Raw genomic sequence first — 22,266 nt, 5'->3', positions numbered from 1 at the left:
AGAGTTAATGAGAAAGACATGTGATCCATGGCCAAACAGATCTAAGATACACAGGTAGACTAGAGTTTTGGCAACACAGTAAATGCAGGTATAAGGCAGGATGACTTGGTTGATTTCAGAGCACAAAAGAGTTTGTTCATCTAGTTAATGATATGCATACTGAAAAATTTTTACAAACTATACTAATGTCTGCAACTTAATCTGAAATGCATAAAGGAATGGATAGATGAATAGGTGATAAAGCAAATACAACAAAATGTTCATTATAGAATCTAAATGGTGAGTATCTAGGTGTTCACTGTATGATTCGTTTAACTTTTCTCTACGTTTGAATATTTTCACAATAAAAGGTTGAGAAAAAGGAGAGGGAGAAAGGGGTATGGCTTATTCAACCACAAGTGTTTCAGAACAAAATAATTATAATTATATAGAAAAGTATAAAGCAAATAGGGCAAAATAATAACAATTGGTGAATCTGAGCAAATGGTATATAAGAATTCTTGTATGATGCTTGCAATTTTTCTATATTTAAAAGTACTTCAAACTAAAAAGTTAAAAGATAATTTGTTGAGCACCAACCTCTTTTACCTAGTGTCTCAGTTGCCATCTTCAGTAGTGAGGGCATTAGGTTAATAGTAGAGATATTGGAAACAATGGTGGAAGGGCGGGGAAAAATAACAGTCACAGATATATCTTGGGGGCCTACTATACGCAAGACACTGTGCTAGGCACTTTGGGGGATTCAAAGAAGTAAAAAAACACAGTCCATTCCCTGAGAGGGCTCCCAGTGTAAGTAAAGGAATGCCAAAGCAGTGTCTGAAAGGGTAACTGACTGGAGCAGAGTTCTGTAAGACAGAAGTATAAAGATTAGAAAGGTAGGTTGGAGCCAGATTGCAGAGAGTACCAAAGGTCAGGCTGAAGAGTTTGGACGTCATCCTATGGATAATGGGAAGCCATTTACAGTATCCGAGTCAGGGAAAGAACATGATCTAAAACTGACCGGCTAGATGGTACAATTTGTTTGGGCACAGGTACCCTTCAACATGTGTTTGTTTTATATTCATGTACATCTGGTATGTGTATCTACTTCCCATATCTGGATGTGACGTTTAAGGATTTCCAACATGCTGGTTGCTGCTTATTTTTCAAACAGCCACTCCCTGACATCTCTTCAGCCTCTTTCCTTTTTCCTCCCCCAAATCCCAAGGGCAGCGGACCAGCACGTGCCTCAGCCCTGCTGACTCAGCAAGCAATAACTAAGCCTCATAGAATGTTTTTGAAATGAAGCTGCTGTGCTTCAAAACTGATTTCTTTCCTTCATGATAATCAAACCTCAATTACTGCTGGAATCACTGATTTGAGTTGGAAAGAATGAATATTCATCTAAGTAACATGTGAAGGAGTGCAGGAAGTTATGTCCTGTGTGCAGAAGGAAACAATTGTTCAAAGTGATCTCTGTATATGGAAAGAAACCCTAACAGAGACGGCATTGCTGAATAGTGGCAAGTGATTAGGGTAAAACCTCTCAAAGACTGCCAAATTAGAAAGTGGACTTTATAATCCTTTGGATATATACCCAGTAATGGGATTGCTTGGGTCAAATGGTATTTCTAGTTCTAGATCTTTGACCATGGCACATGTATACATATGTAACAAACCTGCACGTTCTGCACATGTATCCTAAAACTTAAAGTAAAATTTTTAAAAAAGGAAAAAGAAAAGAAAATTTCCTGATGTCTATGATTGTATTGTAGTTATATATGGAATATGCTTTTTTTTGGTAGGCAATTCAAATAAAATATTCAGAAATGATGAAGTATCATGTTAAAATTTTATTCTCAAATGGTTATTTTAAGAATATTCTTTATACTATTCTTTTAATTTTTCTCTAAATTGAAAGTATTTCAAAATAAAAATAATAAAATTTTAAGAAAAGAAAGTGGACTTTATCTGTCTTCAGTTTTTCCCCCCACGAAGTCCATCCTCCAGTGCAATCATATTACTCTCCCCATTTAAAACCCTGTGTTCACTCATCCCTACATATAGGACAACGGCCATACTTCTTAGCAAGCTGACTTACTTCACCCAACCAGCCACAGGATACCTTCCCAGACTCTTATCCCGTTCCCCTTTCCCACTTTCATTGGTTCACACACAATATCTTACCTTTTTCTGAACTATCCAGTTTTACACATTTGACTGCCTTGCGTGTGTTGGTGGTCCCTCTGCCTGGAATCCTTGCCCATCACCTCTTTGTCCACATAGAGACTAGGCAATGCCCCGCATCCTTTATATGATTCAGCACAGTTAGACTCTGATCTCTAAGTTGTCCACCCCCAGCTGTAATTCCCTCCACCATATCCCCAGAACGCCTTCTCTCTCTTTTGGGTACCTTTCACATCAGAATATAATCACTGGTTTGAGTGTCTATCTCCCCTATTAGACTGTGAGCTCCTTAAGGGCAGGGATTACATCACATCAAATTCATTATTATAGTCCTGGTGCTTAGCATAGGGTCTGGTCCTGTATATATGCTCAAATGTCTATTGAATGAATGAGTTTGAACATAAACTACTCCTTGAAGTCAAACTCAGAATCTCTTGAAAGGTGAAAATTAGAATGGTATGTGACCAGAGTAATCCTAGTGAAGTATGTTTGAGGACCTGACTGAAGAAAAGCTGATAGGAGGACACCTTATGGGGGCTTATTGTGGGGCAGTTTCTATCCCAGGAAACGCTCACTAGCAGTTGTTGCTGGCTAAAAATGAAGAGCAGCTGGAGCAGATGACAAGGGCCCTTACTGGGGATTTCTCCATCCTTATCTTTCACAGTTCACCACTAAAGCAATGTTGTTCTCTGAAGTAACATTTTCCACAGTGTCTCAATTCTCCTGAATGACTGCCATATTCGTTTGTGCTCTGCCTACCGCGGCATTTAGACCAGCTTTGTTAAAGTGTGGTCACTGAAAGCTCTTCGATTCTTCCACTCACCTATCATTATCATGCCAAGGAACAATGTTTTGTGAGTAAGAGACCACTGAAAAACAGAGCACCAAAAAGGGGAGTGAAGCAGAGCTAATAAAAACTATCTTTTTTCTCCTCCTAGATTGCCAATGTATTTCACTATGTTTCCATCCTACAGTGTTTTATACTATGTTTCAGTAAAGGCAAAAAAAAAAAAAAAGGAAAATTAAGACTTCAGCAAAACTTTACACTTTGTTGGAAAGAAAAAAAGGAAGCAATATTGAGGAATAGAACATAAATCTTTAGACATATGATCAGTAGCCATTTCTGAAAAGTACACATCTGGGCTGTTTTAAACAAATAGCAAAAAGCAATTAGGTCTTTCTGACTAAACTGAGGTGTATGCTAATTTCTTTTTTTAAACTAAGTCTGTTTTGATCTTCAAAAATGTCAAACTGGTAAACACTTTACTTTTTTTGTACATATAAATCTAAGAGCCAAGCCTAGCTTGAGGAAGATTTAAGAGACATAAAATTTGTCTGAGGTGTCTGCCAAATCTCTGCAGCAGAGACAGAAACCCTGGAAAAGCTGACACAATCATAACTCTCACATCACCAGCAGGCTTGTGTAGGGCTGGGAAGCACAGAAAGTCACTATTCCTTCTCTCACACTGTTTGTAAACAGAGAAGTAGATCATTTGCTTATCAGCTATCTGGTAGCTCATTTTTGCCTAGATATCTCACCGAGGAAGGAAAAAAAAAAAAAAAAAAAGAACACATCCCCACGGGTACATATCTCAATTTTCAGCTAGGTGAATTTTCATGTATAAGATGGGCCCGCTTGTGAAAATTTTTCTTTTATTTGCTCTTGAATGCTCTTACTCTTGTGTGCTTGCTTGCTCTCTCTCTCCCTCGTTGTCTTTTTGTTCAGAAGGCATTAAAAGGGGTATTTATGAGTATCTAGTGCAGTGCCTAACGAAGTGCTTTCACATAGTAAGCGTACAATAATTCATCGAATGAAGTGAAACCCTACCTGTAATTTCTACGTTCAACTTATTTGATCATGTAGCAGGAAAACCATAGATTTTTTTCCTGGAGTATTTAAAAGTAACAATTCCTTATAAAGAAATATTTTATTCAGATGACTCATGCTTAGGACTTCTGTTCCTTAAAAATCATCCATTTTTGCACAATGCGTATTATTTGTAAGGAAAACGAAGGGAAGACTACACTTCAGGATTCTGAATGACCACTGATACATTATTGTAGAGAAAATCAGATATCCTACCTACACTCGATTGTATGTCGTTATGGTAATGCACTACATATGTCTAAAATCACTTAACAATGCAAGAATATAGTGCACACATGGGCTGCATTCTGTAAGTAGGATTAACTATTGAATTCAACCAAGGTCTTCCCTGGGGACAGATTGCTGGAAAATACATCTACATGACATTTAAAAAAATAAATTAACCAATGACATTGACTCCCATGAGACACATTGTTTCTTGTACATTCAATTATTTCACAGTTTTCTGTAGCTCTCTGCTGACATCCCCATCCCAAATGACATAGAATTTCAAAAAATAAAGAAAAACAGAGCAACTGGAGCTATTCCATCTCTCCTGTATGAAGTGTTATGTACACAAAGGAAAGATTTCTGTACATGAGCACAGTGTGAACCACGACAGGGTGAGATCATGTCAGTTTGCGGCTGTTCTTGTTATGCTGTGGTCACATGTAAGTTGCCCAAGGGAGTGTACAAAGCCTGTTTTCTTCCTGACAAGGACCAGCAGGGATTGCTGGAAAGTAAAGAGAACAGAGTTATGGCAGGAGGTTTTAAATTTTCTCTTTAAAAAATGCTCTTTATTATAACTTTTCTTCTCGCTTTGGTGTATTTAGTTTTCCTCATCTGTAAAATAGGAATAACTATTTTATGTATTTAATATTTTTGCTGAGAATTAAATACCAGTAGATTGCCTGGCATACAATAGCTAATCCACACAGTCCACATCAACATTGGCTAACATTAATTAAACACCTATTATGTGCCTGGTACTGGCAAAAGACCCCCCAAAAAGGTAAATCATAGAAGGTAAAACTGATACTAGAGGAGCAAGCAGGGAGCTGATTTTCAAAGTTTTCATCAGCCAGTCTAAGAAGTTTGGATATTATCCTGAAGACAAAGGATAGCCTTCGAACTATTTTATAGAGAGGCTGGATAGCTTTAGATTTGTGACTTACAAAAATCATTCTGTCAGCATTGGTAAAGAGTGGACTAGAAGAGAAGCAGGCTAGAGGCAGCAGTAATCCAGGCTAGAAGTGATGCATGTGTGTTGGGGGGTGGAAGGTATGCCCCCAACTAAGACAATGGTGGACACCGGGAAAACATTTTTAAATAACTTTTTTTTTTGAGACAGAGTCTCACTCTGTCTCCCAGGCTGGAGTGTGGTGGTGCAATCTTGGCTCACTACAACCTCCGCCTCTTGGGTTGAAGCAATTCTCCCGCCTCAGTCTCCCGAGTAGCTGGGATTACAGGCGCATGCCATCATGCCCGGCTAATTTTTGTATTTTTAGTAGAGACGGGGTTTCCCCATGTTTGACCTAAGGTGATCTGCCCGCCCCGGCCTCCCAAAGTGCTGGGATTAAAGGTGTAAGCCACTGTGCCTGGCCAAAATAACTTTTTAAAAATTAACAAATACACTGTAGATTAGAAAATAAAAATATGCAAAAGGTTAAAAGTAGAAGTCATATGCAAACTTACTATTTGTAGCAAACCCCTATTAATATTTTTTGTGTGTTTACCATTACAGGATTTTTCCTATGTATGCCTACACAGATGTGTGTGTGTGTGTGTGTGTGTGTGTGTGTGTGTGTGTGTCTGTGTTATGTATACGTTTTTAAACTGGGATCTGCCACTCTGTACTGAGAGTTTTATGATGTGAATTTTCTCTTAATATATCATAAACAATTTTCCAGATCATTAAATATTGTTTGGTAAAATCAACTTACAAGACTACTTAATAATCCATTCTATAAATGCACCACAATTGATTTCACTCAAACCGCTAGTACTGTACATTTAAGATGTTCTTTTTTTCTTTTTTTGTTGTTTCTGCTATTAGTATAAACAACTCTGGGATAGATGTACTGAGTATTAAATTTTTGGAAACATCATGATTGTTTCCTCAGCACAGAGCCCTAGAAGTTGAAGTGGTAGGTTAAAAGCTATATTCCATTAAGGTTTCTGATACATATTGACGAATTGCTCTCCAGAAAAGCTGTATCAAATTATAGTCCCAGTAGCAGAGTCTATGAGTAGGAGATGAACTTGAGAGTGATGTCAAGGACGGAGTGCACTGGACTTGGGTGGGTAGAAGGGATGTTTCCTGGCAAAGTATCAGGGCAGAAGGAAGGTGAACTCTGTCAAGAGCAGCAAAGTAATAGGCAGGGCTAAGGAATAGGTGTCTGGATAGGTAAATGATAAGAAAAAGGTAAGATAACCAGGGGAGAGTGAAGAAAAGAGGGGAAAAGTAGGTCTTTAGTGAAATTATGGGCACTTTAATTTACTGCTTTCTTCAGCAAAAGTAGCAAATGTAGCAAACAGCTAGTCTTTTCACAGCATTTGGCACTTTGTGCTACCAAGGTCTCCAGTTATATTCATGCAAATCTGTTTACCAATTCTTTTCACCCAATAATCATTTATTAGGTGACTACCATGTGTCAAGTGCTGTTCTGGATGCTATGGGTATGGAGATGAATGAAACCTCCTCCCTGCCCTCAAGGAGCTCACAGTCTAGTAGTGGGGAAGACAGAAACATCCACAGACCGACACCCTACAGTGTGGTACAGGCTAGGACAGAGGTAAGTGCAGGGTCCTGTGGAAGCCAGAGGCCTAACATTGCTTTGTGCGTGCATGGATGTATGTTGGGTGAGGGCTGTTGGGAAGGCTTCACAGAGGTGTTGACATACAAGCTGAGTCTTAAAGGCTGAGGAATTTCTTGCATGCCTAAGGGTCACAGATCATAGTCATATTCCTAATCAGTGCCTTGAATATTTGTGCTACCGCTCTCAAAGACACCGAGTAAGGTGGGAAGGACGTTTGTGTGTAATCCAAATCCATTCGAGTGATAACTATAGCTTCCACTGTCATCTTAATGAACATAGAAACACAGCATGTTTTGGCAATATTATCGCTCCCCATAGAATATAAAGGACAAGAGGCAAGGGGGGCATGCAGACTTTTAAAACAATTCTGGTAACACTGACATAATAATATTAACATCCACCAAGTCCTAATAATTTTACCTCCTAAATGTTTCTCGAATCTGTTCCCTCCTCTCACCTAACTACTCTTGGGTCTTTATTGTCTCTCTGTGGAACAGAGTAGCAGCCTCGTCATGTCCACCTCCACTGTATCCTTCCCACTGTCATTGTCCTTAAAGTAAAAATCTGATCATGGTGCTCTTCTAAAACATGTTAATGGTTTCTTATGGCCTGCAAGCAGCACTTCTCAAATTTCAGTCATTTGAGTATTACTTAGTGATTTTTACCATATTCACACACAATGTGTTCTATTATTACTTAACATTTGTCTTTAAATGAACTGAAAACTGGTTCACTTTCTATTTTTATGAAGTAAAATCTAAAGTAATCTTAGATGTGATGGCTTAGTTCAGTTTTATGCTTTTTAAGACATATTTGAATATGTAACTAGTAAAATTAAAATGTTTGTGGGAGCACAATGTAACTACCACTGGCAGATGCCCTACGTTTTAATAACCACTGACCTATGGGGGCGCAATCCAACTTAGGATTGCAATCAAGATTCTTCACAACTCAGCCCCAACCTCTTTCCAGACTCTTCTCCTACCCATTACACTTCCCTTTTCCTCAACAATCTGCACTCCAGCCATGCTGAATTCTTCCACATTGAATGAACATGCCCCACTCTTACACAGCCACACATCTTTCACAGACTGACTCCTCTACCTGGAATGCCTCCCCTCCACTCCTTCCCTGCCTGGGGCAAACTCACTATCCTTTAAGACCTATCTGTCATGTCACCTCTGCAAGGAAGCCTTCTCCCTGAGTCTCCCCTACAGTAAGTCACACCTTCCTTTATCCCTCCATAGCACTTTGTACCTGTCTCTGTTATACTACACACTACAGTATCTCAGAACTGTGGACATCTAGCTCCCCAACTAGACCCCAGGAAGAGTTCACACCTTGTACTTCATTGTTTCTCCAATACTTCACGTGGGCAGAGGTCATGAAAGAGATCTAGTGTCCCAGGTAACTTGTTAAAATGCTAAAATAAGATAAATCCAAAGTACTATCAAGGTTCAAATAGCTTAGAGGTATGATATGTGTTATAAAGAGAATCATCTAATTCAGAAATAGCCATACTAACTATGGTTTTGGGAGACACAATTAGCTACAGTTGCAATGACAGTTAATTTGGTTTTGGCAGCTACTTTACAGCAAATACATTCTGACATAGAAATCTGAAGTGAATCATTTGGGTTTTGATCAGGATGATCAACTATACCTATCTCTCCTTACCACAACTGGAAAGTCAAAAACAAGAATGAACATTGGGAGCAGCAAACCATGTTGAACAGAGTATGGGCTTTGGAGTCAGAAATCTGTGTACTCAAACCTCAACTTATAATCTATGTGACTTAAGTAGATTGTTTAACTTCTGTGCATTTTAGTGTTTTCTTCTAGGAAAAAAAAAAACAGGAATAATAGTATCTACTTCATAACTCTCTTAAGATAATGCAACAAAGTATTTATGATGATGACTAGGACATTATGTGTGTTCAATAAATAGCAGTCATTATTGTCACCCAATGAGATGACTACAATTCAGATAATGTGATGCACGGGGACAGCAAATGCATTTCTTAAGAAAATAAATTGATGTCTCTAGGCTTTAAAGTTGACAGCTACAGACTGTAGCTAAGAATAGCTACAAACAAAACATCTGCAAGACAAGCTTCTTCTTGGATTTAAACTCACACCTGGAACATACCATCACACTTCTTTGTGTTCTCCAAGAATTGATCTCAAATCAGGTTCCCTAGGATGAAAAGAAAAATCATCCAATCTTAATTTTTGCCTTCAATTTTATTTGATACAGAATAATATCCAAACTATGTGTATGTTTCAAAGTGTCATGTTATGACCCCAATCTTCTTCACCCTATTTATTTCCCAGTATATTTGTGCTGATCTCTTTTATTCCAATCAGGCAAGCCCACCTGTCTCACAGTGCTCCCTCTTCTGTTTACCCTTCTCAAAGTCCAATCTCAGTAGCAGGAAGCATTTTCTCCCTCCTCTTTGACAACTTCAAATCCCCTGTACTCTGCTGGAGCCCAAATTAAAATTCACCTCCTTCACAAAGCCTGAAAGCGGGATGAGGGCTTCAGCACTTCCCGGGTTAGGCTTGAACTTCCATAGATGAACTCACCACCCCCATCAGTATGCTCTTCCACTGACCCCCTTAGCATTTTTTGCACGCGTTTGTAATAATACAATGATTAATACGGTCTGTTTCATAGGGTCTACTTTATTCTGTAGAATAAAGGTGTGCCCCCTAAATGTTTGTCAACATTAGTGCTATCCGTCTTTGCTAGAAACCCCTAAAGCGCTGGGTTTTTATAACCAGTCTAACTTGCCTTTTACTCTCATCCGAACCCTGTACTGAACCTTAAACACACATTTCTCAAAAGCGAGATTCCTTCCCTCTTTTGCTTCCCATCCCTTCTAGAAATTGAGGGGAAACCCTTCCCACTCCAAAGACCTGGTGGGGGAAGTGGCAGGTGGCTGAGGGGCCAGTAAAGAGATGGCGAGCAATTAAGGAGGCAAAAAGAGAAAGTTTGAAAAAAAATCACGCCCTGGGCATGGCCAGGAATTCCCATGCCCCAGAGGAAATGGGGAGTGTAGCGCAGGGAGGGTTATATGCCCAAACATGAAATACAAATTGAGGGAAAAGAGGAAAGAGATCACCCAACTCCTGCGGTAAGAATTAAAGTCTAGTCACCGCCTAGGCAAAACCCTGGACGCGAACCCCAACTTCGGACCTCTGAGGAGGCACAGCGCCAAGGGCAGGCGGGCGGCGTTGTGGGAAAAGAAAAGGGGCGGGCCAGTTGGAAGAAAAAAAAAAAAGAGCAAAGAGAGCGCGCTCCTGGGCTCATGAGAACTGGCGCCTAGAGCTCAAAAGCCCACCCCGGACTCCCAGTCCCGACACCCCCTCCCCTGCAGAGGCGGAGCTGGGCGGAGTTAGGCGCTGAGGACCGCGGCCCCGGAAGCACCCTCTTCCCTAGGCCCCCTCAGTCCCACAGTCCCCAGCCACGGCCACTGGGGCTTTCTGCCTCTCTGACCTCCAGCTCCCCGGCTACCGAAGCGCTAGTCCTTAAACAGCCGCGGAAAATCAGGTCGGTGCGGCAGCTCCTGGGCGCGTAGTGCCCTCGCTGCGCCCCACGCCGCGCCACTCTCGTCCGAAATGCCCGCCTCGCGCCTCCAGGCCTAGACCCGGCACTCCGACCCAAGGCAGGACTCTCACCCACAAGGTGCCCACTGCGGCGTCTCCCATTGGCTACTGGTCACCGGGGAAGCCGGAGGCCCGAGCCCATGGCTTCATGGGAAATGTAGTTTGAGGTCGCTGAAGGCTGTTCTTCCTGAGGGTATCCCGTATAGACATTGGCGGAGAGACGCAAGTGAAGACCGAGAATTATGGGAGATGGAGTCGCGGGACACTTACTTCTCTAAACACACAATTCTTCCCCTCCCCTTCCGATTGTCCCCAGCGTTCAGACGGGGAAGGGCATTCTGGGTATTGTAGTTTAGAATGCACTGTCTTAGAGAATCTCTCTTGGGGTTATGGCTTTGTGCTTGTGGGGACAGAGGAAGGCTCTAGATTTATTTTCATGTCGGTTAAGCTCTTAGCATTTTGCGGGAAGCACTTTCAATCGTCATTTGAAATTGTTATTGAGTTTTAAGTGTTTTTCAAAAGATGATGTTTATTCTTTGATAAGCTTAGAATTTTAATTGAGAGTTGTAGTCCTTTAAAACTGTTAAAGTGTGTTCTTTGTGAACCACCTGCATCAAAATCACTTGAAAGGTACAGAAGAATGTATATAGTTTTTCTAACTGGGAATTATAGCTCCCCCTAGGAACAGTGTCATAAATAGGCATAGAAATGTGATCTACAGCAGCCCAGAGGAAGCCTATTTAATCCACAATGAAACTATGTTGTTGCCATGAAAAACAGTGGCCACATAAACTGCTATAAATAACAGTTTAGAACAGATAGACAATACAACTTAAGTACAAACGAGTAACTATATGTGTCTTTAAGAAACTTTATCTTTTGAGTAAAACTATGTAACAAGAGCTGGACATAGGTGGGGAATGCCAAGCACTTTCAAGTGACTTAAAGGTTGAGGAAAATGGTTGTTTATTAGGGCTAATTTCACTCCTAACTTTTGACCTCTTTTTGTCTCTGTTAGAGATGAATCCTTATAGCTTTATGGATTGTTACAGTTGAATTACTACAACTTCTTGATGAGGACAACTTTTGGACTCACAAGTAAAATGAAGGGAAAGACAGAGGAATTGCATTTTGCTAAGGTAATTGCTCAATATTTTAAAAAGATAAGTGAAGGAGGAAGATAATTTAATAAATTCAAACATTTATTCTGCATACTGCTTTGTACAAAGCTCTGCGCTAGGCACTGTTGCCACAAAATTGGAAAAATAGTCCCTGCCCTTGAGTAGCTCACAATCCAGGTGAGGGGAGTTATAGTGGAGGAGAATCTGGGGGGAGGAATAGATGAGTATACAATGTGAAAAATGCTGTAAAGAGGTCTACATAGAGTTCTATAGGAACATAGAGGAGGAAGAACTCATTCTACTTCTGGAGAACTGGTTGAAGAGCCAGTAAAATATTTGTCAGATTTGGGGCAGGGAGGTCAACCATATTCTATACAAAGCATGTGCAGAGGCATAAAGGCATGAAAGAGTGCAGAGAACAGTAACAAAAGTTCCATATTGCAGAGACTAGATCAGGCAGCAACAAGGGGTCATATCAAGTAGTTCATAATTTAACTTGAAAGTGGGAGAGAACCATCAGAGGAATTTTTGAGCTTATATAGTGTTTATTTTTTAAAGCATATACACATAGAACATACTGGGAGCACATATGCTAGGATATTATGGGGAATCATTCTGGAGGATGGTAATTGAATTGTTGTATTATGTTTTAATACTTTTTATACTTTTAAATTCCCCCAGGAAAATAATTTGCTTTTTCAAAAAAAGAAAAATAGGCTGGGCGTGGGGCTCATGCCTGTAACCCTAGCACTTTGGGACACCAAGTTGGGAGTATTGCTTGAGCCCAGGAGTTCGAGATCAGCTTGGGCAACATAATGAGACCTTGTCTCTACAAAAAATCAAGAAAATTAGCCAGGCATGGTGGCACATGCCTGTAGTCCCAGCTACTCAGGAAGCTGAAGCAGGAGGATCCCTTGAGCTCGGGAAGTTAGGACTGCAGTGAGCCAATATCATACCACTACACTCGAGTGTAGTGGGTGACAGAGCAAGACCCTGTCTCAAAACAAAATTTTTTTAAAGAAAAAGAAAAGAGAAAAAGAAAAATCACCTCATTTCAGCCATAAAAAGGAGAGAAACAAGGCATTTTCAGTATTATGGACACCAGAAAAACATTATGTGAATCAAATGCAGAATTTCTTTTCTCAGCTTTGTCTCCTTTCTTTTTATCTTTTTTTCATGACTCTTTACTTTGATTTGATCACTGATTTCAAAGTATTTGCAGAGCATCTACTATGTTCCATACACTGTGACAGGTTTTGGGTTTTAATGGTGAGTTAAAACATGGGTTCCTGTTCATCAAAGTAGTTCTAGCAGGAAATGGAATAATCAGATGGAGTTGGTAGATGTGGAAAGTGAGAGAAGGGGAGGAGTCCATTATGACTGCCAAGTTCTGACTTGGAAGACTAAGTGTATGGTAGTAGCATTCACTGAGATATTGAACCTAGAAAGAATAACAAGTTTTGTGAAGAATAGGAGGAAATCAGTTTTGGACATTTAAAATTTGAAGAGTCTGTGGAACTTTTGGTTGGAGATGCCTGATAGGCTGCTGAGAAATGTCGGTCGGAAGCTTGGGAGAGAGGTCTTGGTTGGAATTAAACATTTGGGAGACATTAGTATAATATAGATGGCAATTAAATAAGTGAAAAATTGTTTACACTTTACTTAGAGAGTATTATTTTTTTGAGACAGATTCTCACCCTGTTGCCCAGGCTGGAGTGCAGTGGCATGATCTCGGCTCACTGCAACCTCTGCCTCCGGGGTTTAAGCGATTCTCCTGCCTCAGCCTCCCAAGTAGCTGAGATTACAGGTACCTGCCACCACGGCCAGCTATTTTTTTTTTCTTTTTGTATTTTTAGTAGTGATGGGGCTTCACTGTATTGCCCAGGCTGGTCTAGAACTCCTGACCTCAAGTGATCCACCTGCCTTGGCCTCCCAAAGTTCTGGGATTACAGGTGTGAGCCACTGCACCCAGCAACTTAGAGAGTATTTAGAATAATAATTTTTAAAAAGACAAAGATTATGGAATCCTGGAAAATAATGATATTCAAGTAGCAGGTAGAAAAAGAGATGCCTTCCAAGGAAGCTGAGAGGGAATGGCCAAATAGATGAACCAAGAGAAAACAAAGTAGAATTACTGGCATATATTACAGAGAGGTCAAGTAGCAGGACAGAAGAGTAAGAAGAAATTACTCTTTCATCAATTTAACAAGTTTTTATTGAGTACCTGTAATGTGCCAGACATTATTCTAGATGCTGGGAATAGAAAAGTGGAAAACACACACAACATCCCTTCCTTTTGGAGGTTATATTCTATTAGGGAGAAACCATCAACAAACAAGATAAATAATTAAAATACATAGCTGTGATAAGTAATATTTCTTACTGTGTATGTCACAGCTGTGTATGGCTATTTCTGTATGGTGATATATATATACACACATATATACATCTCTCCAATAAGCCATATGGAAATTTTATATATAATATATAAAACATATCTATATCTCCAATAAGCCATATAGAAATTTTATATATAATATATATTATATATGAGCACAAATGTATACATATATTTCTATGTGTATATACAAAGGTGATACTCTTTGATCTGTTGTTATATAATAAGATGAATTTGTGAAATAGTGGCCCAGGGTCAAACAGTCTGGCTGGATTCAGAGATCAATTAGGAGGTCAAGGTTAGAGCTGTATCCAAAGCCATTATAGAGCCCAGGTCAAGGCCAGGGTTTATGTGTATAATGTAGAATGTATTTAGCTTCAATCTTTTCTCAGGTTAAGATTTAGTAAGTCTGTAGCTGTTTTTACAGGCCAATGTGGATTCATGATCAGAAGACCATCAAACCAAGTTTAGGGTTCAGCCTGATAGCAATGTTAGGCCCCAGATTTATAGCCATGGTTCAGTCTATGTCACAGATTAAAGTGCATCTCTGACCACACTGGACTAACAGCAGCCTCAGGGTGTTAAATCTCACTCTGAGGCTGCTGTAAGTCTAGAATGGCCTGGTTTATGAAGTCAAGATGTAAGATTTGGGTTCAAATTTTGGCCAGAATTAGGATTTAGTCTGTGTGTAGAAAGAGGCCTCTTCTAAAATAGAGTTAGGGCTCAGTCTGTGGACCAGACTTAGACCACACCCAAGGTTAGGGCTCAACTCAATGTTTGACTTTAGTTTTTGGTCAGTGTTGGAATCACTTTTATTTCTAGGCTTGAAAGTCAATAAAGGCCAGGACCATGACTCTGCCTGGGATTAGTCTTCATGCTGATGATGTTGCCTAGGGAAAAATGAAGTAAGAATATGAACAGGATTTATGTTCAGTCTTTCATCAGGTTAAGTTTCAATTTGTATTCATGGTTAGAGTTTATTCTGGGTCCAATAATTAAGTCTCAGTCTGTGGCCAATGGTAAGGCACAGTCAATGTCTAATATTGTCTGTTGCCATGTTAGGACATTACCTGTCATGTGCCCTAGAGCCTTGTCTCAAACGAGAGTTAGCATTTCATATATGGACAAAATTATGGTACAGTTTGTGGCCAAGATTTCAATGATGAATATGAACAGGATTTGGGATGCATATTTGGCTAGAGTAAGTTCAAGGTGTGATTTCTGACTTTAGCCAGTGTGAGGATTCTGTCTTTGTCCACAGCTCATATCAGGAATATTCTATGGAGCTAACTCACAGTGGCCTGTGTTGGCCCTCATTCTGTGGCCAGAGCAGGGCTCAGTCAGTGACTTGTGTTAGCCATTTCAATTTGGCCACTATCAGAGTTGAGTCTGGACGGAGTAGTTCCACTATGACTTTATGTAGCATTTGTGTTCACTGAGTATTGGTGATAGTGCTATCTGATTAAACTTGTACCAGAGTTTGGGAGTTACCAATGACCAAGGTAAGACTTACTATGAAGAAGGTTTTATGGCTAAGAGTGTAAACAGGTTTTTTGGATTAGCTATTGATGTTATTTGTCAGTCTGTGGATAGAGTTGAGGTGAGAACAAACAACACATAAAATCCAGCTTGAAAGCTTTAGAGGTCAGGCTGTAATCAGGGTTTTGGGATCAGGATGTTGCCAGGGTTTGAGTTCAGAGTGTTCATTTCCTGTTGTCAGTCTGGCATTTAGACTCTGGCTTAGTGTAGCAGGCATTTGGGTATCAGTAGTAGAGTTCAGTCTTTGCTAATTGTTAGTGACCATAATGTGCCCAGTGCCATGGGTACATCTATTCCCAATTGAGGGCTAAGTTTGTGACCAGACTGATTGCTCGACCTCCAGCTAGTGCTAGGACTCAGTTTGTGGCCACTAATGGAGTGAACTGTGTTTATGGGTTTAAGACTTCATATGTGACAAAGGTTAGTACTTAGTCTCAGCCTGTTGTTAGATCTGATAGTATGAGGAGGGTTTTGATTTAGTCTTGTAGGGTCAGGAATCACTTCTCTAACCAGGCTTAGGGTTTGGCCTTTAGGTTTCAGACTGTGGCGGGGCTTACAGTCTTTATCCCAGCTCAGTATTCAGAATGGGGCCAGAAAGAAGGCTTAGCTCTTAGCTATGATGAGTTCAGTCTGTGCTCAGGGTTAGAATTAAATCTGTTGCTGGGTTTTAGGCCAAGAAGATGAAAAGTATTTGTTTTGTCTTCATCTAGTTCATCCTTCATTCATCTTCAAGGTTTGGGTTCAGTCTCTGCCCAGTGCTGGTGAGCAGCTTAATTTCTGGTATTAGGAATTAGTCTGTAGCCAGGGTTAAAGTTAAAGTTGTAGTTGAAATTGGGATCCAGTCTGGGGTGAACATTTAGCCAGAGATAGGATTCAGTCTATCTCAAAGATTCAGGATCAGTCATTAGCCATTTGGAGAAATCAGATTTATTCTCAGGTTGAAAACTCAGGTCAGAGGTTAGGCTTATGGGCTCAGTCTGTGATGAGAGTTAGGAATTCAGTCTATGGCTAGGGTTAGAGATGCTGTCTATAACCAGTTAGAAGCTGTAAGGTTTAGGGGTCAAATCAGTGGCCAGTGATAGGGCTCAGTCTATCCCAGGATCAATAGATTATTTCATGGTCAGATTTATGAACCCAGTCTTTGTCCAGATTTAGCACTTGGGCTTTGAACATGTTTAAGACTCAGTTTGTGGCCATGTTCAGGGTTCTGTTTGTAGTCAGGATTAGGGCATATGCAGTGGTCAAAATATCCTCAAGTTTTGTGGAAGATTTGGTTTCACTTCTTGGCCGTGATTAAGGCACAGAGTTGGGCTGAGTTTAGAGTCTGCTCTCTGTACATGTTTTCATCTCTGTATGAGGCCAAGTTTAGTAGTCATTCTGTTGCCAATGTTGGGGTCATTTTCTGGTTAGTGCTAAGTCTGTGGAAATTGTAGCTGGATTGGTTTCCAAGATCAGATCTCAGGCTGTGACCAAGTTAGAGCCTCAGTCTGTGGTCAGGGCTAGAGCTCAGTTAGTATCTATGCTGAGCACTCATTTTGTGGTCAGATCAGGATGTTAAGTATATCCCAGAGTTAGGTCATGCAGTCTGTAGCCTAGTTTAGAGACTCAGCCTGGGGACAGACTTAGGGGCTATGTCTGATGTTATTTTTGATCCCTGTATCATGAATTAAGGGCTTATACAATAGCCATAGTTATAGTTCAATAGGGGATCAGGGTTAGAGACTCAGGTTGGGACCAGTCTTAAGTACTTACTCTTGGGCCAGACATAGACAGTCAGTATGTGACTAGGCCTAGGGACTTGATTTAATCAGGATTAATGCCTTGGAGTGTGGCCAGAAAGTGGCTCAGTTTGTGGATGGAATTAAGGTCTTCATTTGTGGCCAGGGTTAAAGGCTTGGTGTGAAATTGGGTTAAGTCTCCAAGTCCAGAGTTAGGAGTTTAGGCTATGTCTTGGGTTAGGTGTTTGGCTGGTGGTCAGGGTTAAACACAGGACCTGCATTCAGTGTTGGCAGCTTGCTCTATGACCAAGCTTAAGAGACTTGTTTCTCAGCCTGTGGTGATAGTGATGGTAATTATACCTCAATAAAGTTGTCATAAAAGGTTTAAAAAAGTGGGTTCATACAAGTGAAATGGTAGGAATGATGCAGGGAAGAAACCAAAAAGAGAGACTGGTTACTGAATCAGGACCAGCAATGTCCTTGGTGTCTCAGAATTTTTGCTTAAGAAAGACAGGGCAAGCACACGAGATTGAGGAGAAAGGAAAGAACTAGTGAGTAGGGAGCTGGTAACACAGGGAAGTAGATATGCGCTTCTTGAAGGACAGGTATTTTTATAATTTGTGGAATTAATGCAAGTTGGAAAACCTTGCAAAAAATGGAAAGTCCCATTTGGTTTTTTGTTTGTTTTGTCTTGTTTGTTTTTTTGTTTTGTTTTGTTTTGTTTTGTTTGAGACGGAGTTTTGTTCTTGTTGCCCAGGCTGGTGTGCAATGGAGCAGGCTTGGCTCACTGCAACTTGTACCTCCCGAGTTCAAGCAATTCTCCTGCCTCAGCCTCCCAAGTAGCTGGGATTACAGGCACCCGCCACCATGCCCAGCTAATTGTTTTGTATTTTTAGCAGAGACGGCACTTCACCATGTTGGCCAGGCTGGTCTCAAACTCCTGACCTCAGGTGTTCTACCCATCTTGGCCTCCCAAAGTGTTGGGATTACAGGCATGAACCACCACACCCAGCAGGAAAGTCCCATTTGTTAAGCTCTTCCATCATGTTCTTTTTGCCAGTACTGGTTTTCCTGAGCACCCTCTGTAAACCTTATTCCTCATCTTCCCCCAGGCTACACTGATCTCCATTATATCTCACTCACTATATGTTCAATAAATATCTATGGAATGCATGTTTGTATTTACTTACATTCTCCCATGGAGACATCATGACAGTCCAATATGATAAGTGTTGTTATCCTCATTATACAGATTTTTAAAAACAGTTAAGCTAATTAAGAGATTCAAAAGAGCCACACAGCTAGTAAATGCAGAGCCAGGTTTGAAATCGTTTTATCTGACCCCATCTACTATGCTTTTTGCATACACCACCTGGCCTGTATAACATGTGTGAGATTTACATCTTACCTTGACCCTTGACTTTGTCAACTTTGTCTTAATTCTTACAGCAACTCTAATTTTTCATCTGGAAAATTGGGATGACAATAATATTAATACCCATTTCTTTTTTCTTTTTTTGGAGATGGAGTCTCACTCTGTCGCCCAGGCTGGAATGCAGTGGCGCAATCTTGGCTCACTGCAACCTCCGCCTCCCAGGTTCTAGCAGTTCTCCTGCCTCAGCCTCTCGAGTAGCTGGGACTACAGGCACATGCCACCATGCCTGGCTGATTTTTTTTTTTATTTTAGTAGAGACGGGATTTTACCATGTTGTCCAGGTTGGTCTCAAACTCCTGAGCTCAGGCAATCCGCCTGCCTTAGCCTCCCAAAGTGCTAGGATTACAGGTGTGAGCTACTGCGCCATGCCAATAGTACCCATTTCTTAAGGTTGTTATGATGATTAAATGAGCGAATACATTGAAAGAACTTGGATTCATTAGGTTCATATTATTAATATGATGCCCTTTTTGCAGTTGAAAAAACATGTTGAGAGAATTTATTTTCTCAATATCACACAGCTAGTAGGTAGCAGAGTGAAGAGTAGAATCCAGGTATGTCCAACTCTCAGCTGAAGGCTTTTGCTGGTTTCTCAGGCTGCTTCTGAATACCTCAGCCTCCAGGAATGGCTTTGGATGGACATTTTGGGCTTTGCTGCAGAGTGACATAGGGAAGGATTTAGTGGGAAGAGTATGTTAGGTTTCCACTATGTCATTTACTACAGTGATTTGAACCTGTGAGGAACTAAGAGAGTGTACAGAAGGGGGCATACCATCATCTCTGTGAGGATACATATAGCTTCTAAGGCACCCTCTCCATAAGAGTCACTGAGTGTAAAATGTAAGTTCGTGATAGTGTGTTGTGTGTATGAAGAGCATAGAGGCAGCAAAAATGTAGATGACCACTGAGGTAGGCCTCCATGCTTTTCTCTACACCCAAATACCAGCCTTGCCAACAGTATTTCCAAGGGACTGTACAGCCAACTTTCCATGATTTCTACTGTCTGCTCTTGGCTTGGCTTATCTACATTGTATCTGGCATCTATGTCTTCCCCCAGGGAGTTTATATGCTCTGGACAAGAGGGATTGATTATGTTCCTGCCTTCAGTATGGCTAAATAAGCTCCTGCTGGGCCTGTGGGACACTATTAAGCAGACCAACATCATCATAAATGGAAGCTCCAGCAGGATAAGAGAGAGAGAAAGGGGTACAAAGAATATCTGAATGGCCAAAAGTATCCCAAACATGATGGAATATGTGAATCTACATATCTGAGAACTCAACAAAATCCAAATAGATAAACTCAAAGAGACCTATTTTCTGATGCTATTCTTTGGTTATATTTTTTGATGCACATTCTTTGGTTATAGTGTAGCCTTTCTCTAGTTAAAATCTTGTGCATAATCTCAGTACATGGAAAGAGCAAATCAGAGTGCTCTGTTCCAGTCCTTTACTTCCTGATGCGACTCATGTTCAAAACTTGACCCTGGTATATGCAAATCTGAAATCTCAAGATCATGTTTTCTGCATCTATAGTAGATATAACTTTGCTTTACGTGATCCACAACCTTCCACTCAAAGTGATAGGCACTTTTGGGACTTCAGGCTGGAAGAAGGCTATAAACTCTGGCTGGAGAAAAGTGAAGACTGGGCCTCCAATTCACAACCAAGGAGCCTTCATCAGGGTCTCATTAGTGGGTCTCAACTATTTTTCTTTGCTTTCAGTCTTAAGCTACCAGACCATGGGCCATGACCCATTATCTGTAAATCCAATAATCTCAAAAACCAAAAGTTTTCATAAGTTTACCACCAAAACTCATTAGGTAGCAAAACCTGACCTAAATCAACATAAGGCTATTTATAGTCTTCAACCTATTTATATGAATATTCATTTTGATATAGAAATATTAATATGTTTGTAACACCTACCAATCATATTATAGACCATGTATATATACCATATTACCTTTCTAAAATCTCTCAAATAATGAATTTCAGAAAACATCAGCCCCTAAGGGTTTTGTATGAGGAATTTTGGATATGTATTTTCTCTCCTTGCTGTCTCATTCTAACGTCACCTTCCTCACTTTATCCCACACCTGGCAACATCTGCCACAGCCAGGGAATGGGAACACTGAATGCTTTTGCAATAAAGCTTCATATCATAACATAAATAATGATGAGTTAAATTAGTATGACGGAGGAGGAAGTGCTAAGAGAAATATCTTCATGTTTTTCTTCCATCATAGGTTCAGATCCAAAAACATATACTCCCATACCATATTGACAAACTCTCCAAGGTTCTCCACCTAAAGACCCATTTGCAATCCAGCTGAAAACAGACAGAGGCTGGATGTTAACCTCAAAACCTGATTATTACTACTGCTACCACTACTACTACTACTACTACTACTACTACTACTACTACTACTACTATTACTTGTACTACTATACTAACATTGAGTACAACTTGCCAAGTTCTTATTCTAGGGCTTAGAATCCAAGCTCTTTCAATATATTGGCTTATTTAATCATCATAACAATCTTATGAAATGGATACTATTATAATTACCATCCAGATTTTACAAATGAAAAAAACGGAAGCAAGAGAGATGAAGTCATGTATTCCAATTCATACAGCTAAGAATTAGCCAGACAAGGATTTTGATGTATCTTGTGCTTCCTTTGCATCTTCACTTTCTTTTGAAATTGACTTATGGCGTAACCTAATGGACTTACAGACAGGGGGAGAAGTATCATGGGCTATAGGTCTGGGAAGCCAACCACCCATCGTCCCCTGCCAGGATCCAACGAGGCTAAGGTATTTTCATATCCATTTTTTTTCTGTGGAGGCTGGAATGTGGAATTCATTATGCAAATTTCTTGATGTGATGATTTGGCTGGAAAAGCAGATACTATGGAAACGTTCCCCCACTTATCTCTAAGGACTACTCTGATGTAAAATATTATGTGTTGATGAGTATGTTTTTTATATGCGTGCATGGGCATACATTTACATGCATGATTCTGTGTCAGCCAGCATGTATGTGTTAAGTATAGTGCATTGGTTCTCAAGCTTTAGTCTAATTTCAGATACCTGGGTAAAACCACAAATATTCCTGGGTCCTGTGCTCAGAGATTCTGATTCAGTTCAGGTGGGGTGGGACACCATAGTCTGTTACTTGCACCTGAGGTGATTCTAATACAGGTGGTCTGTGCAGGCTACATTTTAAGAACAATGGGATCATGCTTTAGAGTAGGCTCTGGAGCCAGGCTGCTAGTGAGTGGTTTAATTTTAGGTTTAGGCAAGTCAGCTTGGCTCTGTTGATACCACTTTACTCATTTTTGAAAATTGATAATAATACTACCTGCCTCATGAGGTTGCTGTGAGGACTAAATGACATACATTTATTTAAAGCGTGTCTCATTTGATGTGCCTAACCCATCATAAGTGATCAGTGAATAGTAGCTACACTATTCACATAGACCACAAGGATATTGGCAACCAATTGGCAACCATAATGGTGCTTCCCATTCCTACTCCCGTCCCAGAATTATGCAGTGTGGATGCCCTGAGTGCATGCTAGGGAATAGT

At 40.3% G+C, this 22,266-nt stretch overlaps 1 protein-coding gene across 4 annotated transcripts in view; it reads right to left on the bottom strand.

Moving 5' to 3' along the window:
• The window catches only part of ENOX2 (ecto-NOX disulfide-thiol exchanger 2), a 285,986-nt gene extending 275,427 nt beyond the window's left edge, over positions 1-10,559 (bottom strand). The window contains exons 1-2 of one of the 4 annotated variants that reach the window (XM_007992695.3): positions 10,352-10,559; positions 9,002-9,049 (exon numbers count right to left, since the gene is read on the bottom strand). The gene's annotated coding sequence lies outside the window, so the exon portion shown is untranslated. The remainder of the gene's footprint in view (positions 1-9,001; positions 9,050-10,351) is intronic. The other 3 variants (XM_037989138.2, XM_037989137.2, XM_007992696.3) reach the window with 3 other exon arrangements.
• Positions 10,560-22,266: the final 11,707 nt, after the last annotated feature.

The sequence above is a fragment of the Chlorocebus sabaeus genome, chromosome X, assembly GCF_047675955.1.
Source record: "Chlorocebus sabaeus isolate Y175 chromosome X, mChlSab1.0.hap1, whole genome shotgun sequence".
NCBI lineage: Eukaryota > Metazoa > Chordata > Mammalia > Primates > Cercopithecidae > Chlorocebus > Chlorocebus sabaeus.
The sequence above is the reverse complement of the archived record's forward strand: the minus strand, read 5'-3'. Positions and strand labels throughout refer to the sequence as shown.